The sequence below is a fragment of the Zosterops lateralis genome (genome assembly GCF_965231275.1).
Source record: "Zosterops lateralis genome assembly, chromosome: 1".
In the NCBI taxonomy this organism is placed as follows: domain Eukaryota; kingdom Metazoa; phylum Chordata; class Aves; order Passeriformes; family Zosteropidae; genus Zosterops; species Zosterops lateralis.
In genome coordinates, this window is record NC_139762.1 from 122732704 (window position 1) to 122756881 (window position 24178).

Sequence of the window (24178 nt, forward strand, 5' to 3'; positions counted from 1 at the left end):
TCAATAAAGCACAAACAAGTATGCTAGTTCAGCACTCCTACTACAGGATGTCACAGTTTTCTTAGGTTCCACACTTCCTACAAATCAGAGAGCATACTTGACAAAAATCACTGAGATATAATAGCAAGAATATGAAGATATTTTTATTATCTTTTTATTGTATTTTTACCCCTCATACACTGCTTTCCTACATATCAAAACATCAGCAAGAAATGAACTGTAAATTCTTCACTGAATTATACACAGTTTCAAGATAATACAGAAACTAGCTACATTAACTGCCAGTGCCCCATGCAAAACTTTTCCTAGTAGAGTAGGTCCAGTTTCTCATTTCAAAGCATATCCTCTTAGTGGAGAAGTAAATTTATCACAAAATATGTGAAATTGAGTGAAAATTTCATTCTGTGTGGAAACTTCTCGAAAGATTTAATGCAACTACAATTATTTATTGACATATTTGTTAGTTTGAATTCACCTTTTATGCACCACTCTGTGAGCTGAGAACCAGTACGCTGCACTGTATTTGAAAGTAATATATCAAATTTAATTTTTTCTAAAATATCACATAGAAAAAAGGGTTACCTTTCCCTTGAACTTGAAGATCTATATCCAAAATTATATTTGTAAAGGTCTTCACTCTATTGGGCCTGATTTTCTTGCATAAAAACATATTTTCACTCTGCATGCCAGTGATGTACCTGTGAGTTATGTAGCTCAGATCCATTCTAGTGAATACACACTAGGGCAGCCTTGGAAGTCTAAAATGGTGAGTGATCACCACCCATGTGAAAAATCATTCTGACATAAGACAGGTTTCTTTGGACATGTCTTCACTGTGTGAACAGGGCCTCATTAGAGGTTGGTGAGGGTCTCTATTTCTTCACTGCACAGAACATGCTAAAAGATTGTGAAACTGTGTGTGGAGTCCTTATGGCAACCTAATCTTGGTGTGCCCTAGACTTCTGAGAATGACTCACTAGGGTGAGGCAGCTCTATGATGTGAACACACACTCGTTCTAGTTGTGTTGACTCACTCTTACCCAGCCTGAATATGGCAAAAATGCCTTGGCATGGATATAACCCTTGCTAGTAAAACACTATCAACAATTCGTGTGCAGTATACAGTGGAGGACTACAACCTTATTTTTCATTTAAAAAGTTTACTTTACACTAAAAATATAAGAGGGCAAAACACAGAGAATTTTGGACCATAAGGATCTCCCTGATGAGATCTGACGGTCTTGATTCACTTACAAACAGGAGGAGCTAATGTCCCTTTTATTGCATAAGCATATTTGCAAATGGGATTGACAAGCTTAGAAAAAAATACAGCAGTTGGCAACTAAGCACAAATTCTCTTTTTAGTTAGAAACTGTCTATTTAGAAATACTTATCAGATGATAGAAAAAGTAAATTACTTGTGGGTGATAGAGTTGTCTGACCTACCAATTAACAAAGAAAATCAGGTCAGATGTACAGCATATAAATTAATTACCTGAATATGACTAGCTGACATTTGACAATATGGCATGTCACATTGATAGGAAATCCAATCCCGTCAACAAGGCTGTAGATGTTTAAAAAAAAAAAAAAAAAAAAAAAAAAAAGCGCAAAGAAACAAACACAGTAAATGCAAAGACAAGCAGAGACAAGCAGAGCAGGAGGAAGAAATTAGTTTAAGAGCACTACTGTTTCTTTTCTTCTATGACTTTCCTTGAGGATAAAGAAAGCAGAATGTATTGTATAGTTGTTGTGGATCACTAGTGTCAAAAATACAAAACAAGCAGGAAAAAAAATGCAAGATTTAATGCAACTACAACCACTTCAAACGAGGGTTCTTTTAGTGGCATTATCTGAGTCGTGTTGCACATATATGTAGCTTTTTTTCTCCTCCTTTTCTGATGTCATATATTGGATGAAGGGCATAGACATCATAGGTTGCACCAGAGGAATAAATTAAAATTTGAAATCTTGATCTGTGTCATTATCACAAAGTTGATTTTCTTGGGATCTCTATTTCTGTCAGGTTGGTCAAGGAAAAATCTTTATTTTGTTGTCAGGAATTACAGTGAGTACTGAAGTGCTTGATGCACACTTATGGAAGTTCTTCAAAACACCTCTGAATCTGAGGGTTGTCAGTGGTTTTTTTTTCTCATAGAAACAGATGAAAATGTATTAATTTCAATGAGCCAGTGACATATGAGTCAAGATGACCTGCTCGAGGTCACAGTAACCAGCTCAAGTAATGTTATTTAAAATAAATTCAAACCACATCACCAACACTAAAGCCTGAGGTATCTGCTTGGGTCAAAATAGGGCCACAATGCTTTGCTCCTGTGGTCACTTATCTATTGATTATGGCAGCTGGTTCTTTTGCCTCTATTTTCTTCAAAGCCTGGAGGTATGTGCCTTCTCCCTTTCCAAATGCTGCTCAGCTTGAAGAGCAGCACAGTTGATCCCTAAGAATTTCCTCCACAACATTTTGCATATCTGCTTAAGCGGGAAGACCAGGGGATAAAAAGAGCAAAAGAATTTTAAATCCTGGAGAAGCCAAGCTGTTCTTCAGAAGGGGCATCATGCTGGCTCCAGGGCACCCTGAACAGCAGCCCTGGCACATGGCAAGGTGGCAGCAAGTACCAGTATATGTTTCTGACAGCCAGTGTTGGCAGATCTGATACAACAGAGAGAGCCAGCAGAAACAACTATTGCCCATGATTATGCGTCTGCTTCTGTCAGGAGAAGAGGTGTCAACTGGGTCTCTTTTTTTAGGTTTGGGTTGGTTTTTTTCATCCTTTTCCATTATGTTTCAGAGATTTGTTCCAGACTAGTAGCCTATGGGCTGGGGAGATGAGAATTCAGTCAGATATAGAGCACACAAAAAAGTGTAACAAATTGCAATGACAAGGTTGTGTTAGTAGCTTATGATCTAGTGAAATGAAATCCTGAACCAGGGAACACAGACAGTGGTGTGCTATGGGCTATAGGCATCCAAGTTCAGAGAGGGGGGAAGGCTTGTGCAGCAGGGGTAGGAGTACTGAGCCAGTAAAATCACCACTGACATTACTGCCAGCCTGTAACACGCTGCTCATCAACAAATTAAGTCATTTTTCTTGCACTCAATATCAAGGAGTAGAGTGATGCAGTTGGTATTTAAACATCATGAAATATGTTATTAGACACGCACAGCTGGAAGTAAAGAAATACAATGTTTTGGTCAAAAGCTTTCAAGCCTGCTGGCTGAAACATTTAACATTTTACTTCCATCTGTGTATGTCTTACAGAACTGGCTTGAACTTAATACTTTCACACTGGAACACGCAAGAACTTTGGGGGAAGCATTCACATTAAAAAAAATATTCTGTCCATGCTACCCCTCCATTTTGTCCTTCTGTACAATAGTCATGAAAGGAATTTTTCATAGTCTTTGCAAAAAGGTTGAACTAGATTCATCATTTCCTCTTAGCTAGTAACCAAAACTGTTCTGGTACTAACCATTATGTCTGAGCATCTTAGGGGCTGGGCACCTCCTTAGATTTTATCCTTGCAACCAGTCAGATGGAGAGCCATTGACCCCATTTTTCAGGTGGAGAACTGAGACATGCAGTAAACTAAAAAAATTGGCAAAGTTCCTTTATGGCCTATGAATAGGACCCATGCTTCTTACAGTGCTCTCTCACCTAAGCTAATCCTCCTTAATTTCCAGGACCTAAGGGAGAAGCCCTGGTAAAGGCCAAACCATCTGAAACAGTAAGCATACTCTGCCCAGAAAATATCTTACAGGAGTAGTACAGATCCCTGGTACTTACAGTTAATTATATTTTTTATGGCTCAAGGTTTTTTCTGTGCTGTGCACTGTATTAACATGAACAAAGAAAAGATCCCTACTTTAACATGCATTTCTTTGCCATTTGTTGATATGCAGTCTACCCAGTTCCCAATTTTTACAGACTCCTCAAAAAAGAAATCTTGATAATTCTTTTAGTGTTCCAATCCCCCAAATAATGATGGATTTTTTGAATTCTAATAATTTTACTATGAAAAAAATCTATTTTCGCTATGCTCTCAAGACATCTCTCAAGCCTAACTTCCTGAATTTTGTCTTTTCACATTTGCTGTTTTAATGACTAAATAATCATACTTAACCAAGCATAATTTCCAATATTTAGTGTCACCTCACAGGTATTGATTCTTCTTTCCAAGACTAAATATAGAATAAAGCACCATTATCCATATTTTGATAAACATACATGTCTGTCCCAATAGGAAAGTAAAACCAAGGTAGTAACATCTCATACACTTACAAAACTTCCTCATTCTACTTTCTGAATTTTTTTCCACATCTGACATTAGAGTATCTCTTAAAATTTTACATGAATACTATTTTTTTATGTTTTCCCTCAGAATTTAAAGTCTATCTATACATACAGCAACATGGAAGTTCTAATGGGAAATTTTGACATTTGAGTAAAAATACACCTTTGTTCTTTGAATTATTTGGCAAAAAGAATGTAGAACATATTTTCTTGGCAATCAGGAAGGTGTTGAGTTATTGACTTGAAGAAGCAGATGTAGAAAGAACTCTTATCAAAAAGGATATGAGGACCTGACATGATTAGCTAAATAATTAGTCCTGGGCAGCAAATGCCAGGTGATAGTGTACCTTTCAATTTGGGAGACAAATGTTGTTCTAACCAAACAGGAATCAATAATTGGAAACTGAAGCCACCCACCTCAAAACTGGAAATAAGTCACAGATTTTAAACAGTAAGAATAACCAATGTTCTCCATCTGTTCATCTTGAGTTTTTTGAAACAAGCTGTACTAAGGGAGAAATTCTCACACTTTCTGTGAGGGCAACTGGGTAGAAATCTGAGACTAGATAAGCTAAAGATTTTTTGCAGGTTGCAAAATCTTCATTAAGGAGGTGCTGTGCCTTAACTAACAGAAACAGTAATATTAACACAGGAAATTAAAGAGCAGCCCAGGGTTTCCAGTACACAAATATGTCATTCTGTGTAGCTAATGCTAAAGGTTCCCTTATCAGTAGTCATGATACTAAAAACAGAGATTGGGAGGATTACCTCCGTCTATCATACGCTCACGAAACAAAACCAAATATTTGAGCCCGAAATTAATCCTAACACAGAGAAAATGAAAATGCAGAGAGATTGTTAACACGAATCATTCTGGATATCTAAAGAATCAGCACATAAATTGTGTTTCATAATTTCCAGTTTTAAACTGCTGAGTACTCATTTAGAAAAGGAAAAAAATCCTCTATCCTTACACCCCAAGGATGAGGTTTCTGTCCATATGGAAAAAGACTGCGCCCTTATAAATACGTTGAAACTATCTAATCAAAATTCTGGTCAAAAGTTTTCCTAAAATCAGCTCTGGTTCTGGGGTTAGATGAAAGCAGAACAAAGAAGTAAATGAAAGTTTGACAATTTTCCAGCAGTAGATAGAAATCTGAACTAAGTTGCAATAAACTTTCTCCAAGAATGATAAGGGTGAAAAATGCCAGCTGTTTTGGTGTAGAACTAACTAAGCAGGTCTGTGGGAAGAGAAAGGGGATCAGAAACTTGAACACAGTGGTTCTGACATTCATAATAGGTGTGTATAAATGTGCCCCTGTAAATGAGGTTATAACCACACATTTCTGGCAGATTCTTTATATAAATTTGAAAAGAAGCTTACATAGTAACTGCATTGTACATATTTTAAAGAGTCCTTCATGATGCCTGATTTACAAGTTGAATTTGGATATTTTGTTCAAGGTAATTTCTTCCTGGAGGAAAAATTAGTGCAGTTAAGAACATTTGTATTCTTATTTTAATTTAAAAGTGTGTCAATTATTAAACCACAAAAGTCAAGGTTCATTTGCCTTTGACTTTAATACATTTTTCTGAGACTCCTGATGATTAAGGACTGATGATCAACTATACTGAGAAAGACTTGAGGGAGCTGTCTGTCTTACAAAGAAGAATGGGAAAGTTGTCAACTGACCCGGGTCAAGGAGGGTCATACAGCAGAATTGTGCATATGTCTGGCCTGCTGATGGGTATAGCAAAAACGTGGAGTATTATAACTGATAGAAATGCCAAATAGGATGTAATATCAGAGAGAGAAGAGGTTAAAAGAGAAGATACCACAGAAAGTTGCTTTGTTTGAATTCATACTTACATCAGGTGCTTAATTAATTTGGAAGGGGGGAATTGTGATATTATTCACTTCAGCTTCTGTTCTGTAAACCCTTTATATCTGCATTTTAGATATATAAGTTGAATGAGTTAGATATCTTACATAAACAAGATGCAATTCCTTTGAGTTTTGTCTATAAAAGAGGCTTCTTCTTTGACACAGCAGATGTAGGCAAAATGTTCCCTGGTTTAAGTTTTATAAGAGATCTGGGGAGTATTTTCTCAAGAAAACAACCTTGGAATAAAGTGCTAAATATTTTTTTTATTTCCCCCCCCTAAAAATATCAAGAAATCACTATAAAAGGCTGACAAACCAGGGTTTTATAGTGTCATATTTTAACTCATTGGCTACATCCTCTTTCTCTGAAAAAAAAAATATTGCTTTACTATTAATTGTGGATTGAAACCTTAGCATCTATTTTCCCCTCTTATTTTTCTATTCTCACTATTTTGTCACTTTTATTGTCACTGTATAAGAGAGAGCCTGATCCACAGATAGGTTCATTTCTTCCAGAGTTGCAGAACCTAGGCACCTTCTGTTTTGTGTGAACTAACAGATTTGTCTACAACAAGAAATTTGTGCTTTCCAGGTATTAATAAATGTCTGCATACAGCCCAATATGCTTCAGTTTTTATCACAATTAACCAGATAAAGTAGTTAACTGTAAAGCAAATTTCACTACTCTCACAGTCTAGATTTCCATATGTGCAATGCAGAGTCTAAGGCAATATATTATAAATATAATTTACCTTTTAATGTACATGGCCTATATATTCCAGTTAATGTTTACCATTACCCTGCTCTAGTTAACAAGTAAAACACTGAATAGAATCAGCTTACTGTATACTTCTCCTGTAAATTACACTAGAGGACTCTTTTTCACTGACCTACACAGTAGTATAAGCACACAATAATGAAAACATGAAATGGATTCTATAAATGGACTTCTAATGTATAAAAGGAGGTCTATTGCCTGAAAAGCTTGGGCATATAGGGAAAGTATCTTTCAAGATTGTGATAAAGTCTTTAGAATTAGTTCATAGGCAAAGATGGAGCTAAATTTCTTAGAATTCTTCCCATGAAATCCACTCAAAATGAAATAGCAAAGCTTTGAGACTTTAGTTGTATTTCCAGGCCTTTCTATTTCTTAACCCAGTCTTTAAATCTCCATATTTTGGACATGTGACACGAGAAGGAAAGAAGTTATGGGATAGGGGCTGTGTAGTTGGAGGCAGTCTTGGGAAGAAAGGCAAGGCTGCAGTTTCAGGCTCTATCTAGGAAGAGCTCAAATTCAAAGAGCGCCAAATGCTGCAGCACTAGCAGAGCTCTGGGTGTCAGATGCAACCAGCTGGTGAGCCCATCAGCTGTGCCTGGCCCTGGGCCACGACATGGCCCTGGGAATGTCTCAGTTGTCAAATGTCTACAGCATGAGATCTGACAGATCTTCTCCTCCTGTGAGATGATGCTGTTTCATACTTCAGAGATCCATCTTGCATTCACTACTATCTGCATTTATTTATTCATCCATTCATTTATGTATTTGCTGACTCTGACTTCAGTGGAATCAGAGTTGGACATTAATTTCTCATCTGAAGGATTCAAATGAGAGCTCTTAAGTGTACCTCCTTTTCCACTTTCAAGTAAAATGTTACTTATCAAGAAACTGGGAATAAATACATCATCAGACAGAACTGCACATGGTAGGAATCCAGAAGGATGTCAGGCTGTCTAGAGTCTCTTTCCTCCCTCTTTACTGTCTAAAGCTGCCAAACTCAATAGCCAGTAAAAACAAGACATTAAAATGCTATCACTGACTTAGAAGTACTATCAAACCCTTACAGTGCTCTCTTTTCACAAGCTCATTTTCCACAGACAGGAAAATCAAAGAATCCAATAATAATGGAAAAATCATCTGGGAGAAGGGGAGGAAAGGGAGGCACAAAAGAAAAGAAGGTCCTCTGCTAGGAAGCAGAGAGAAGTTGGATTCAGTTGTAAGTAGCCACAGTCCCTTGGTAGAAACAAAGTAGACCAGGCTTATTCTTTCCTCTCCCTGTGCACAGTCAGGCATGCAGAGAAACAAAGGAATCTGAAATAACTTCTTTACCGGATTTTTTAAAAGGTGGAATAGATAAAATTACCCTGTGTCTTTTGTTGTCCCTGCACTCTTCTTGGTCAAAGTACCATGAAAGAAAATAACTATTTGGTCCGTGGAACAGAGTCCATTTCTCTTTTTACAAATTACATGAATAGATAAATTGAGGCAGGGAATGACTAAGACTATAATTTGCTCTTTAGTCATCAGCTACCTGAGAGTCTGGACTGCAACCGGGTTTTTACATTAGGGACTCAGCATCATATGCACAATACCTATGCATCATCCTTTTTAGAGGAGACAGAAAGCTTGTTAGGTTTGGTGTATATTGCACTTTAAGGAAGGGCAGAGCTGTGTGGAAAGGATTGGAGCCCTGCTAATCCCTCCAATGGTTTATCTACATCATTGCTTCAAAGACACAACCTGTACATAATTTTGCCCATTTTATTTGGCATAATATTAAACTTGTGAGTGTCCTACTTGTGCTTGTTGAAGCCTGCGCTGGTATTTCTTCACAAAGCAGCAGCTGCTGCTCAGGGCACTGATGCTTGCCTTCATGGTCAGAGGGGCAATTGATAAGCTGGTGAAAACATCCAGACATGTCCTACAAAAGGCAGTGCAGGCAAGGTGCACAAGGAGAGTGCTGTGAGAGCAACTGGAAAGTATAAAGCTGCACTCAGAGAGAATGTATCTTCTCTCAGCCAAGGAGTTGAGAGATTAAGGGTAAGAATTAAGGGACAGGCTTGCATATATGACACTGGTGTAAGTGTTTACTAGAGGCCGTATGATCAGGAGGAAGAAGGTGATGAAGCTTTCTCTGGACAGCTGGAAATAGCATCATGGTTACAGGCCCTGGTTCTCCTGGAAGACTTCAAGCACTTTAGTATTTGTTGCAGAGACAACACAGCTTGGCACACACAGCCCAGGAAGTTCTTGCAGACTTTTTGATGTAAGTGATGAAGAAACCAACAAGGAGAGATGTGTTGCTGGACATCATATTAATAAAGTAGGAAGGACTGGTTAAAGATGTGAGAGTTGGGTACAGCCTTGGCTATAGTGACCATGAGAGGGTGGAAAGCCAGATCCTAAATGGACGAAGCAAGCCAGTAAACAGAACTAGAACCCTAAACTTCAGGAGAGCTCCAGTTTAGCCTCTCCAAAGATCTACTTAGGGGAATCCCATGGGCTTAGAGCTCTAGAAAAGAAGGAGACCCAAGGTGGCTGGCCAATATTCAAGAATAATTTCCTTCAAACTCAAGACCAATGTATCCCCATGATCAAGAAATCCAGTAAAGAGGACAAGACACCTGCATGGACGAGCAGGGAGCTTTGAGTAAATCTCAAACGGAGGAAAGAAATTTATGGGATATGGAAAAAGGGACAAGCCACATAGACTCTGGGAACATCATCAGAGCATACAGGGCGATGAATAGGAAGGCCAAGGCCCACTTGTAATTGAGTCTGTCAAGGGATATCAAGGACAACAAGGAGGGCTTCTACAAGTACATCAGCAGCAAAAGTAAGATTAGGGAAAATATAGGGCTGATGCTGAATCAGATGGGTATCCTGGTGACAGATGACACAGAGAAGATGGAATTACTGAACGCTTTCTTTGCCTCAGTCTGTACTGTTAAGGGTGACTTTCAGGAGTCCGAGACCCCTAAGGCAAGAAAAGAGGGACGAAGAAAGGAAGACTTCTTTTTGGTCATGGAAGATTTGGTTAGAGATCAGCTAGAAAGACTTAAAACTCATTAATCCATGACCCTTGATGGGATGTACCCAGAAGTACTGACAGAGTTGACAGGTACTGTTGCTAAGCCACACTCTGTCATCTTTGAAAGATCATGAAGAATGGGAGAGATGCCTGTTAACTGGAGGAAGGACAATGTTACTTCCATCTTCAAAAAGGTAAAGGTCAAGAATGAGGCCCCAGGAAACTATTGGCCAGTCAACCTCATAGCCATCCATGAAATGGTGATGGAATAGATCATTCTGGAAGTCATCACCAAGCATGTAGAAAAAAGGAAGGTTGCCAGGACTAATCAGCATTGGTTGATGAAGGGGAAATCATGCTTGACCAATCTGATGGCCTTCTATGATGACATGGCAGGATGGATAGACAAGGGGGGAGCAGTAGATGTCTCCTTCAACTTGAGCAAAGCTTTTGACAGTCTTCCATAACATCCTTCTAGGTAAGCTCAGGAAATGTGGGTCAGACGAATGGGCATTGGGTTGGATCAAGAACTGCCTGAATGGCAGAACTGATAACATGATGATCAGCAAAGCAGAGTTCACTTGGAGGTCCATAGTCAGTGGTGTTCCTCAGGGATCAATACCAGGTCCAGCCTAATTGAGTTTGTTTATCAATGACTTGGGGAAGGTATAGAATGTACCCTCAGCAGGTTTGCTGATGAAATGAAACTGGGGGAATGGCTGATACACCTGAAATCTGGGCTGACACACCTGAAATTTGGGCTGACATTCAGCAGGACCTTGACACACTGGGGGATTGGGCAGAAGGAAACTTAATGAGGTTCCACAAGGGCAGGTGTTTGGTGCTGCACCAGGAGAGGAATAACCCCAAGTACCAGCACAGGCTGGGGGCTCACCTACCAGAGAGCAGCTCTGTGGAGAAGGGCCTGGGAGTCTTGGATGACAAGCTAACCATCAGCTGGCAGTGTATTCTTGTGGCCAGAAGGGCCAGTGGTATCCTGGGGTGCCTCAGGATGAGTGTGGCCAGCAGGTCGAGGGAGGAGGTCCTTCCCCCCTCTCAGCCCTATCCAGACCACACCTGGAGTGCTGTGGGCACTTCTGGGCTCCTCAGTACAAGGAAGACAAGGAGCTACTGGAGAGGGTCTGGCAGAGGCCAGGAGGGTGATGAGAGATCTGGAGCTTCTCTTTTATGAGGAGAGACTGTAGGAGCTGGGCCTGTTCAGTCTGGAGAAGACTGAGAGGAATCTCATTGATGCATATAAATATCTCAAAGCTGGGTCTCAAGAGGATGGTTCCAGACTGTTTTAAGTGGTACCCAGTGACAGGAAGAAGAGTAATGGCTGTAAATTAAAACACAAGAATTTCTACCTCAACATGAAGATGAAGTTCTTTTACACAGAGGGAGGCAGAGAACAGGGAACAGGTTGTCCAGGGAGGTCTCTGGATTCTAATTCCACCTGGATTAGTTCCTGTGTAACCTGCTCCATATGACCCTGCCTTGGCAGGGGGTTGGACTAGATCTCCAAAAGCCCTTTCCAACACTAAAAAAATTCTATTATCTCCTAGGCATGTGTGAGAGGATCTCAAGCTTGATTACCTAACAGGATTAAGAAAAAAATTTGGTTGCCTCAAATCCAAAATTTTCATTCTAATAAGAATAAAAACGTGTTAGTGAACACTTATATCCATATCAAGCTGTTCATGCCAAAAGGCCCATTTTTCTGTGTAGAGAGAATTAGTTAAATTAAATTAAATACAGCCACCTCTACAACAAATTGCAACAAATGTGCAACTCTACAGAATAGTTGAGGATAGGCAGTAAAGGATATCATGCCCAGCTGAAAAAGTGTTCTGATTCATGAATATAGTTGTGTTTCCTTTATGCAGCCCTGGTTTCTCTATCCAAGCAGCTGGTGCATGATAGTGAAATTCTGCCTTCATTTTTAATCACAAAGGCAGTTTCATTTCAATCAGAAATGCACTGTATTTTTTCAACAAGAAATAAAAAAGCATTGACATTTTCAAAATGCACCTTTTGTATCACAAAAAGGTTGTTTAATCATATACTTTTTGTTAGAGCACTTTCAATTTTTAAATGTTTCTAAGAAACTGCTTTTATTTTAGTTTAAGGTGCAAGAACATATAAATCTGTAGCCATGATGGTGGCTCAGGGTGAGGTCTGGTACAGGAAGCACCTGCTTTTAGCAGAAGTTCAAGCTGGAGATGAAAAAGTAAAGAGCACCCTGGCTTTTTGCAGCTTTTAACCAATCATAGACCAGGCTTTTCATAGCCCATGTTAATAATTATTATTTAAGCATGACAACCTCAGATAATTTTGCTTCCTTGCAGTAAATCTTCCTTGGATCTTGTGATACAGCAGCTCCTGTATCTGGGTCGTTATTCATTGTTATACAGCATAATGCCACTGAAGGATTAAGATGATATTAGCAAATGCATTATGAAGCCACAAGTAATCAAGCTTAATGTAGAGTGAGATTTGGAAGTAGAAAATATTCAGACTAAGATGTTAGCAGTGTGTTATGGAAATGGTTTAATCTCTAGTTATAAGTAGCTAATATATGCTGAATTTTAACATCAGTGTGCAACTTCGATTAGAATCTCCTAAATACATAATCCCCATAGCAATCCTACTAAAAAATGGGAGCTTAATTGTCGCCTTACAGTCTAGTACCTTTCACCTTCACATAATGCTACCATGATGGCTTTTCAAAACAGCAAGAAGGAGAAGAAGAAAGAGAGAAGAAAATCAACCAGAAGAATTTGTCGGTAAGACACTTTAACATCCGTTTCAAAAGTCATAGATTACAATTTAAAATGGAAGTCCCCTTTTGAACAAAGAAGGAAAGGTTATGAGAAAATACAGTTTGAAATTATTGATGTGTAAAGCCATATGTGATTGCATCTGTCCTATAGCTCCCCCAAATGCACCAAATGGATATTGCTGAAACCTCATGGAAATAAGTGCAAGAGATTTGACTACAGTGATTGTCATTACTGTTTAGAATGCTGCTTGATGTGTCTCAAATGGAATATCTGCTTTTCTCACGCAAGCCGACTTTATAGACTGTGTGTCAGATGGGCTGTACGTGTTCTGCCCAGATAAACCTGGAAACATGCAAGGGTCATGTAAATTACGATTCTAGAAAAAGAAATTAAGTAAATTGACCATTGATAGTTCTTTTTCTTCCTTTATCCTGCTGTCTTATATAAGCATCCAAGTGTAATGATTGTGAACACATAGAATTTCTGTTTCAACACACTTTACCTTTGCAGGTAATGAAGTTAGTGGGTTCAGCTTTAGCTCTTTATGGGGTTTTGTGTTGTTTTGATTTTTTTTTTTTCTCCCAGGAAGGGCTACTTAAAAATGGTGCAATGATTGTCTCCTTTCTAGCATCAAAGTTTCTGTTTTTGAAGATATTTACTCAATATTATGCCAGAGCAGGAAGCAACTGACCAAAAACACTGAAGCAATAAACAAAAGCTTTAACTTGCCTAGAAAAGTGCTAAAGAACATGAGATGCTCCATTTATTATTACAAACATGCTCATACCTCGATCAAATATTGTTAATCACAGCAGATCCACTTTTTCAATTTACATGTTGGTCTTGTCAGAACAAAAAAAAATATAACTTCCCGCCCCCACTTCTACTTCAAGGCCTTTTTGGCATCAAACAAATCAGCCCTTTTATTAAATTACCTTCTCTGAGATTCTCAGAGAAATATCTTGTGCTTCCTTCATACAGTTTTTCAGAGTCAGAGTGCTGATGGCATTCAGAAACCTCTTCTATCTTTAGAGATTATTTCTCCTTTCTTGATTCTGTATGTCAGAATTGATTCTCAAATATATTTATCTACATTTTGTTAATTGTAATTTAAAATCGTATTCTAAAGGGTATACATTTAGACTATAGTAATTTTGAAGGCGAGCAGTTATTTCATTGGGTTGTCACTCCTTCCAGAAATCAAACCCTCCCTGTCATATATAAATAGATTGCTTGATATACATGCAATATCCTGTCGGTGTCATGCACTCTTTTCTTTAATCTGACTGACATAGCACATAATAAAATGCTCACTTCAATATACGTCTGTTGCATTTTGCCTAATTCTGGGCTTAGTTTAATATTAGTCATGAATATTTCCTACAACTGGATATGAATTTGAATATATAAAAGGCACATTTTATGTTCATGCTGCTGCACTTGCTTCTCCCATATATTTTACTGCTTTCCTTGCTTGTGATGAATTAAGCCATCTGAAGAAAAGAAGAACTGGAAGCAACAGGGACATTGAGCCTGTTATCTTTATCCACAAGCCAGGTGTAGCATGTGAGAGGGAGAATTGCATCCTTTGCACTTTATTTTCCATAAGTAACTCACAGCAGTGAGCTGGAGGGAGCCACATTCTCCAGTGGCCATGGCAAGAGAAAATACAAAATTCCAGCATATGAAATCTCGGATTTTTTCATATAAAAGTACGTGATCACACAATATCCGGAATTTTATTTCATATAATTTATATAGATTGTTTTTGAGGGGAGGCAGAAATTGGATTGACATTTTGTTTCACTTCTGTTCTGCTGCACATCTAAGGAAATATCTTCTTTGGGTAAAAAGCTGGTTTTGATCAGTGGCTCTGGATGCTTAGGTGTTTGTCTGGGTTTCTTTATAAGTGTAAATTACTATAATAAACAGAAAAATGTTGTGAGTTTTTCAACATTCCTGCCAAGACACATATTCAAGTTTCCTTTAAGGAAGATTCAGTTGTGGATAACTAGTGAGGAAATCTTAATTCTTCTATGTTATATAAAACCTGCTTTGAACAATAATTGCTTTTATTGCAATTGAAGAGTCAATGGGGATCCTGAAGGTGTCCATCATTTTTGTTTGTTTGGGGTTTTTGTTTGTTTGTTTGTTTGTGGGTAAAAATTCATTAAACAGAATATCTTCCGGAAAATAAAATTATTGAATGTATTTTACTTCTGTGGCTGGACTAGATACTTCTGCATCTACTTTTATAGCTGAGAAAGAAGAATTAGGCAGCATGTTCAGAGACACATTTTTATCAATTTGTGATGTTTTCACCTTTTGGTTATTTGTCACCTGAAACACATTGATTCGGCTATTTGGTCACCTGAAATGTATATGAGCTCAGGTGGTTTTAGCTTCTTGCTTTTTAAAGACCAGGAGATGAATGTTTTGAAAAGAAACAGAAGCAATGACTATCAGTTCTATGCTTCAGCAAGTCAAAAATTCTTAAAATACTGTGCCATTTCTGGAATGCTATGCCACCTACCAAGACCTGCATGTAACTTTTTGCTGTCAGAAAGTCTATTTCACCATTTGGCAATAGACTTATTTTTTTTCACAATGCTTGAAATGGAATACAGTTTCAGACTCTTTCAAAATGGCCTGTGTTACCCTGGTTTTATTTTTCATGCAGAAGTACAGTCTATTCTGTCTACATATTGTGTGACCTTGCCTCCCTATGGATAGAAATGATGGAAAAAATGAACCACTGTCTAAAACAGATTAGATGCCAAACCTAGTTAGATCTTGCCTAATCCTATAAAAGTGTGTCAGTTAGGGACTTACTTGACCTACAGAAAAAAAAGATCTGAAAACACTATCCTAGCTGGTTACTGATTTGCCTTGATTATACTGCAGCCATGGCTTTATTACAGCAGACAAAGTATGGTCATGCAAATTTAGCCCACTTTCCATCACTCTATGGCATCCACCCAGCAAGTTAAAACATACTTTTATTCAACAATGTAACCAACATGCAGCAGATTAATTGCCAGAACAACACAGTGAAATCCAAATAGAAATTATTCCCTAGTTAGATAAGGCTTTTCAAACAGTGGCCCACATTGTTCTTGCTGAGAGATTCTGACGTGCCTGAGAAGTTTTATGGCACTAATGATACTATTACAGTTGTTCTGCAAATCTTGAGTTACTTTTTTCCTATTGTTTTAATACCAAAGACTTTTTATATATAACTATTTTCAACATGTATCTGTCAAGATAATTAAATAAATTTTAGATCATTCTTTCTTCCTTTCTTTCTTTTAGAAGGCAAATGTGTGTATGCACAGAAAAAATATGGAAAAAACTTTGAAAGAAGGTTTCTCTCTCTAGCAGAGTAAACATATCAGATGTTACACACTGGATTCAGTGTTATTTTGGTGAATGCTGTAACAGCCAAATTAGCTAACCCAAAGGGAACAAAAAAGGTGTTTAGAACTAGTGACAGTACTTCAAAAAATGAGGCTGGGTCAAGCACCATATGAGCACTAAAGCGAGTATGGAGTATAATAAAGCAACTTGTTTTTTTGAATAGCTGGGCACAGTATAGGTAAGCCTATTGTTCCCCAAAGGCTGCTTGCAGTTACTGTTAACGCACTTCTGTGCTTTTACCAGAGCCTTCAGTAGCTGTGACAGTGCTTGCAAATGTGATGCTCATGACAAGTCTGTCTGCTTCTAAAGCATGTGAAGAAAGCAGAACACTTTTAATAATACTAATGGAGAGATTATCTTTAGCTTCTGATTTTTTTTCCTTTTGAAAATAAAAGTGGGAGGTTTGTTTTAACACTCTGCCCTTTTCAGAAAGGTTGTAAGAAGCAATTGAGCCCCCTCTGCAAAAAGCTTCCCTTTTCAATTTTTCCACTTAATTAAAATACCACATTTTAGCTCACTAGAAGGGAAGTCTTCACCACTACCTTTTAAAGAAATAAAAAAATAAATAATAGTGGCAATCCTCTGTCAGTATAAGAGTGTTTCTGTTAGTTTCTATGCACAAAGGGATAATTATATACTTTTAAAGTCCCCATTAAAGAGCCAAAAACTGTTCTACAGCTTCTTTATTAAAGATATCTGAATACTGGAGATAACATTAAAGGCTACAAAAGTAGCCAATTAGACCGTATTAATATGCAAATTTACGCAGGAAAAAATGTGTAAAATGTTTTGAGATTATTTAGGAGTGTAAAAGACAGACTGGACTCATGGGCTACAAAGATGCTATTATACACATACAGACGCACATATGTATGCGCCTTTAAAGCACTAACAACACTAGGTTTTGCTGCTATATTAAAAAGAAAATGTAATAAAAATCTCATGATTGCTTTTTTTAAAGGATTATAAGTTATCCTGAGAAGAAAGGAATTATTTAAAATTCCAAAATAATAAGGATTTCACAGTGATTCAGTAGATGTGTTATGGATCACATTTTCCAGACATCTCCTAATGCTTTGGTATACCGCTCCCCAGTAAAATGCATAACAGACCATGATTACCCACTCCCTCCTATATAATACCAGTCAATTTGCACTTGTTCTTCCCTGTATTTTGCATTTCCCTGCAATATTTTAACCTTTATGCCTGTTCTGTTTAACCAATTATTTAGCATTTACAACAAATTATATTCAGTCTATCAGACGCAAATCCAAAATTTCCATTTCACTCATGTAATTATGTTGGAAAACAAAAGATAAGGACGTTGGGAACTTTTTATGGATTTCCATCAAATATTGAAAACCAGTTGTGAATGTGTACCTGTGTGTCTCTGTCTGTGTGTTTATGCTTCTTCTGCGCTCTTGCCATCAAGTTCAGTATGTTGTTCTTTAAAACTGAGCCCCACTGGGCTCTGTGCTACACTATGCAACATACAATCCAGCACAACTTATCACGCTGTGACAGCTAATATTTAAAAAACACATGCGTATTTTGAGGTTTGATAACTGCTATCAATCTTGATAATGGGTATGGAATCCAAAATTCTGACAGGTACCTAGTGGAAGGAACATCCACAGTGAACAGCTAATGCTGAAGAAAATGAACAAGAGAGGCAGATAGTCCGTGTATCTAATTACAGATAAAACAAATAAATAATAAAGAAAAAGTAATTACAAATATCTACTGAGGTTTCCAAATTCAGAAGGGCTGTAACCCTACTAAGGCCACCTAGCTGACTTTAATTGGACATTTTGTTATTGAAGGTTTTGAGTCTTATCTTATGTGGTGGGGTTTTTTTATGGTTATATTTTCAGGAGTCCCAGTACAATTCCACACAGCACCTTAGTTTCAAAGAAACTGCCAACAAGGAATAGAGCTAAATATGTAAAAGCAGGGCTTTGATGCTTTGGAAAGGCACTCTTAAGAGAGAGTTAATCAACTTAGAGTGACCTCCAAAAGCAAAATTGCAGCACAAAGCATAATGGGTAATGCTATGTAAATTGCCATGTATGCAATCGGGATGTTATTATAGCAAGACCAAAAGGTGCTAGCTAATGACCTCTACATTTGATCTCTGGTTTTCCTAAGGGCTGACAATGTCTCTGGCTGAGACAATAGCTGCAGCCCACTGATGAGCATGGAGAAGGGTAGGACACCTGTCCACAGCTGCCTCTGCAGCCTCAGTGGACCAGATCTAGGTGCTGCTAACTGACAATGGGAATCACTGCTGCGAAATCATCCCTTAAATCAACACCACCTTAAACAAAATGCAATTATTATCATTATCATTATTATTGTTATTCTTATTATTATTACTGTTATTTACAATTGAGTTACAGTTTTTCAAACATTTATATTCTCCTCCTAGAAAGATTCATTTTTCAGAATGCGTATGAACATACAAAGGATGCTTGGAGAAAAAAAAAACAACAAGCCCAACACTTATCTCGTTTTTCTGTTTTGATTTTAATTCCAGAAATATTTGGATTAACGACTAATTCAAAAAATTTACATAATTTTACGTTGAAAGAACTATTCCAGAACTTTGATTTCCTCTGCACATAATATATTGATTAAGGAAGTAAGAGTGAAAATATTTCTTATTTTGTTTCTTCATTCTTTGTAAAATATTCTGGATAAAATTTTCTAGATTAAACAAAATGTTTTACATTATTTCCTATTTGATTCCTTAACTTCTGTTAATAGAAAGATTTAGGCTGATATGAATATTTGACTATATACACATACATGTATATAAATTATTAAATTACCAGAGATAATTATCAGAAAACAATTCATGTCTTTAGACAAAGGCAAATTAATAATGTTGATGGTCTTTCAATAATGCACTTATTTATTCATAAAAATTGGTGAAGTTCCATTTTACTTACTGTAACTGCTTTGGACACAAAAATAATTGCTACATATGCAAAATACTTTATTTACTTTTTAATAAAAAAACCCCCAGACTTTAGGATGTTTAGTACATGATATTGTTAAAGAAATTTGCTATAATAATGGTGCATTTTGCACTTAGATTACGCTAGTGATTTTTTAATGCACTGTGGCATGGATTTTCTCTTTGAGGAATCCGATGCAAGGGCCCAATTCTGCTTCCATTTAAAGAGATTGCCTCAAAAAGGAACATGATTTGATCTTGTAAGATGTAATATTATAGATGAAGGATTTCATTTTTAGGATCTGTGTTGACTTATATTATGTATGCAAGCCTAGATTTATTTTATACCTCACTATTGGTTTAGCTCATGACAAAATGAATTAAACAACGAATAGGTTACAGATATTTCCCTCGGGATGAGGGTATTTGATCTTTTTCTCTATTTTCTACATAATATTAAAATCAACATCTCCTGAAACATGACAAATGCATTGTTTGCTTCAATATTTTTATTTTTGAAGAAATGTAATATGAAGCAAGGTAATGCCAAAGATGAAGGACCTTTAATTAAACATGTTTATACATTAACATTTTATTTAAGTCATTTTTAGCACATTTTAGGAAATATAACCCATGTGTTTTTGTGCAGCCCTGATAATCCTCCTACACACAGTCAGGGAGAGACTGTAACAAAGGAATAGCAATACAAAACAGAGAACAATTCTGCTTGATTTTCCATTGCAGTCATTTTATCAGGGACAGGGAATATTTTACAGTCGTGTGCAGATGAAGGTTGCATGCATTCCCCAGCATTAAATTGTGGTAGAAAATGAAAAACCTAATAGCATTTTGATGTATTCCAGTTAGGTTTTCCATTAAGAGAAAAAGGTGATATGTTCACACCATTTGTCAGGAAAAGAAGAAATGAAGAAAATGTTGACAATTTCATTACACTCTGGTTATGGGGTGATCTGAACTTACCTATTACAAGATAAAAAAAAAAAAAAAAAAAAAGAAAGAAAGAAAAACTATTCAAGATATTATTAGTTGAAAACATTACTGTTTATAGTTACTTTAACTTCTCCTACAACTATAGTTGATATAAGCAATATGAGCTGCAGATTTTAAAAGAGAGATTTCCTATCATTCACAGCTTTGATAAAAAAATCTTGTATCCCTTTGAATGACATAGTCCCATACTGCTAAAGAGTTCTCTGATAAACCTAGTCATTCACAAATGTACCAGATGCTATAAAAAGTGCTTCTAAATCTATTGCTTTTTTTAAAGCCTGTATTTTTCAATATTTTTTCTACTAGTCTTCTCTTCTCTTCTCTTCTCTTCTCTTCTCTTCTCTTCTCTTCTCTTCTCTTCTCTTCTCTTCTCTTCTCTTCTCTTCTCTTCTCTTCTCTTTTCTCTTCTCCTGAGAATATATCTCCAGAGGAAACAGTGACTGCACATTTCATACCAAATTTCAAAAAATAATGTATATTTGCAGGGTGCAAGGGAGTTAAGCTGTAGCTTCAATCTGCCCAACTGGAAAAACTATCCTATAAAGTATCCTTAATTAGGTTTTACTATAAGTTTCACAGAACTTCATATTGCATATAATAAAATTAAGACCAGATATTTGGGTGGAGTCATGTTTATAGCTGAGCTCTTTAAGAAAATTTCTTTAAGAGAAATTGCTCTTTAAGAAAATATATTTGGGACACAAGCATATAGCAACATCAGCACAATGCATTCTGTTATTTCTTATCTGCAAGATACCAAATCAAGACCCATAAACTTAAAAAAAAGCCCAAAAAGCCAAAAGCAACCAACCAAACAAACAAAACAATACAAAACAAACTGGACTAAAATACACCTGCCTTCATTCTAAAATTTGGTGAACAATAATTTGTCTAACTCTTACACCATGAAAGTCATATTGAACACACACTGTCACTTTAATGCTTAAAATTGGTGTGTAATAATCTAGTCCTGAAGCATATATATACCTGAAGATAGTGAGACCCCTGCTGTAGAGGTTTCACACCTCTTTTCTCTGTCTACTCTACCCTTCTTTGAGAACAGAGTTAGTCTGAGGGAATTTTTTTTCTGTGATTAGAAAAGTATGAGTTTCTCTTACAGCTCTACTGAAATAATATCACAGATAATGCAAAGCCAACCAAAATCAATGATAATTTCATTGGATCCTGCATTTAAATATAACTTTGCAGTCGAAGATAACAAAAAAATAAACATAATGATTGTTTCTTCATATTTGTTTATGTGAAGGATCAGAAGATTTACTTGGCTAGCTGTGCATAGAGGATTTGGTCCAAAATCCACAGAAGTCAATGATGAGTGGAAGGGCCTCATTTGATTTCTTGTGGTTTTTCATCAAATTCTGGCTGGAGATAGATATCTTTGCATGTTAAGCATATGAAGAAAACAGGAGAATTGTATGCTCCTGTCTTTCCCTTATTCTTTTAAACAAATTTAGGGTGTAACTGCATTCCAAGGAATTATTTTCCCAGTAGAAAGCATTTCATTCCAGGGGCAAACTACCAACAATTGCAGCATTTGATGAGATAAAATTACTGATTAAAAATTGCTAATAAAATGATTTACCCCTAATATTTACTTGTTCTAATTTCTTACTACTTACTGGACCTGATTGCACCTGGACACAGTTCAAGAAAAAAATACTCACAGGAGAAACTGGAAAAGAGAAAAAAATTATGCTGCCCAGTTACTATCCCTTTTTGGTTTGACAGGAAGGTGGGAAGGGGAGTTGCATCTGAAAGCTATGGATGTAGAGGCAGGCATACTTTAACAAAGAAACAGTGGAAAGCACTTGTCATATCATGCTACTAATCCTTAAAGCATTAAATATAGGCTGCTAAAGGAGACAGCAAAAATCTGCATTACTAAAATCTTTCATGTATTTCTACAGGTGTAGGTGGAACCAGTTGAAGCAGTCATTGTATAATAAAACAGATGTGATTAATAATGCAAGAAAATAATTTATAGGTAACTCTTGAGACATATGCATATGGATTGACATCCAGTCTATTCGTGAAAAGATTGTAAGTCTTTGGAAAAATAATTTTAAAAAAATGGAATCATGATGTCTTCCTTTCCTTTAGTAGGCCAAAAATGACACACACTAAGGCATTTTAAAGATCATTGTTTCTGTCTTCATAAAATCAATCTGCATTGTAATTTATAAAAAAGGCTTAGTTAACTTAGGCAGTTTGTTATAAAAATATCTATCATCAAGCAACACCCATACTTGTATTCCTTCCTAAAACAACCCTCTAAGATAATTGTAACAAAACCCCTGCATTAAGAAAATAGAAAAGTCACAGAACCAACAGCTATCCAATACCAAAGTTAAAGACTGTAATTAGCCTCACAATCTCATTCTTTTCACAAATAGTCATTGCCTCATTGAGAGATCAGGATTGACCAAGCTTTAGGGATGAATCAAGATTATGTTGTAAGCAAGTATTTAGGAACCAGGCAGATCTATGCAAGGAGGTTAATAGTATTTGGTGAAGGAACTTAGTGTTGCTCTTGGATAATTAGATTCCATTGTCAGCAATGGGAAGGCTACAGAAGCATGAAACATGTTTCTTCTTCTGCAGTTGTCCTAGGGTGACTTTGTGACGCATGTATCCCCAAGCATCCTGCACTGTCTGCAAACACCTTCAAATTCTTGTACACTTCCCTCTGTTAACAAACGTTGAGGTTGTAAATGGAAACACGTGAAAGACTCTAAATATTGGAAATGCCATTTCATAGGCTAATTTAACTCTGGAATTCCTGGAAATTTATGTTGTGTTAGCATGCACAGAGTTCATTAGCACAGAGATCTTTCAGATGACATGAGCACTGTTATCTGCCATTGGACCTAAAGTACATAACCATGAACAGCAGTATATTAATAGCCTCTACATCATAAAGCAATTCTTGCAGAAAACTTCACTAGGTTTCATAATGTGGGGATTGCAGTTTGTGGTTCAATGAGCAATTTCTTTCTTCTATTTTTCAGCTCAGAGATGACTCAGTAGTTCCTTGTTTCTTTCCAGCCAGTCCATTTTCTGGCCTTGACCATCTCCCAGCCAGCCAGTGTCATTTCGGGTCCAGTTACCATAGAAGGTTCCTGGCTTCAGCAGGGACATCAGCTTGTTATCCCAAACACTAGTTCTGGTGCTCCATGGTTTTCTCTTTCCAGGACTCTTTTCCTCTCTTGGCTGTTCCAATCTTGCGTTGTTCCAACCTTTGCCTCGCTTTATGTTAATTCTCTTCCTAAAATCCTCCTAATTTCCTTTTTTTCCTTATTCTTCAACAAACTATGGTTTCTTTTTGTTTTTCTTTCTTTCCATTTCTGAGTGAGAATCTTTTCTTTTTCAAGAAATCTAGCAAGGTAGATATAGAAGAGATGTTGCATTCTCTTCTGAGTCTCAGTGACATAGTGCCATGCAACAATGTGGAATAAATTGTTTGGACATTTATTCCATCTTGCAATTGCAAGGTAGAGTCTGACCATTAAAAACCATATTTCCAGAGAATTTTACAGATTAAGTCTAACAAATCCTGCTGGCCATGTGTAAAGTGAGCTTTACATGCCTTCAGAAAAAACATATTATGGACAGCAAATCCGCCTATGCTAAATTTAAATTATTTTCTCAGAAATACAGGTAATACACTTATATACAGACATCCTTAGTAGAAAAATTGCAGCTTTAAATGTATGAATCTAACATGTTTTCTCCAATTTTATTCTGAATATTAAGCAAATAGATTGTACTGAAAGTTTAATAGAATTTGAATGCAAACCTGATATTTGTAATTTAAAAAATTATCCTGCAGACTTAGTTTGGCAAAGTTCTAAGTGAAAATTGCAGCTTTAATGGCAGGTTTTTCCTTTACTATCAGTTTGACATATCCTGTACTACCTCTTCCAACTATTCCAACCATGGTCTAAATGTCTGACCACATTTCTTGTTCCTGTAGTAGAAAG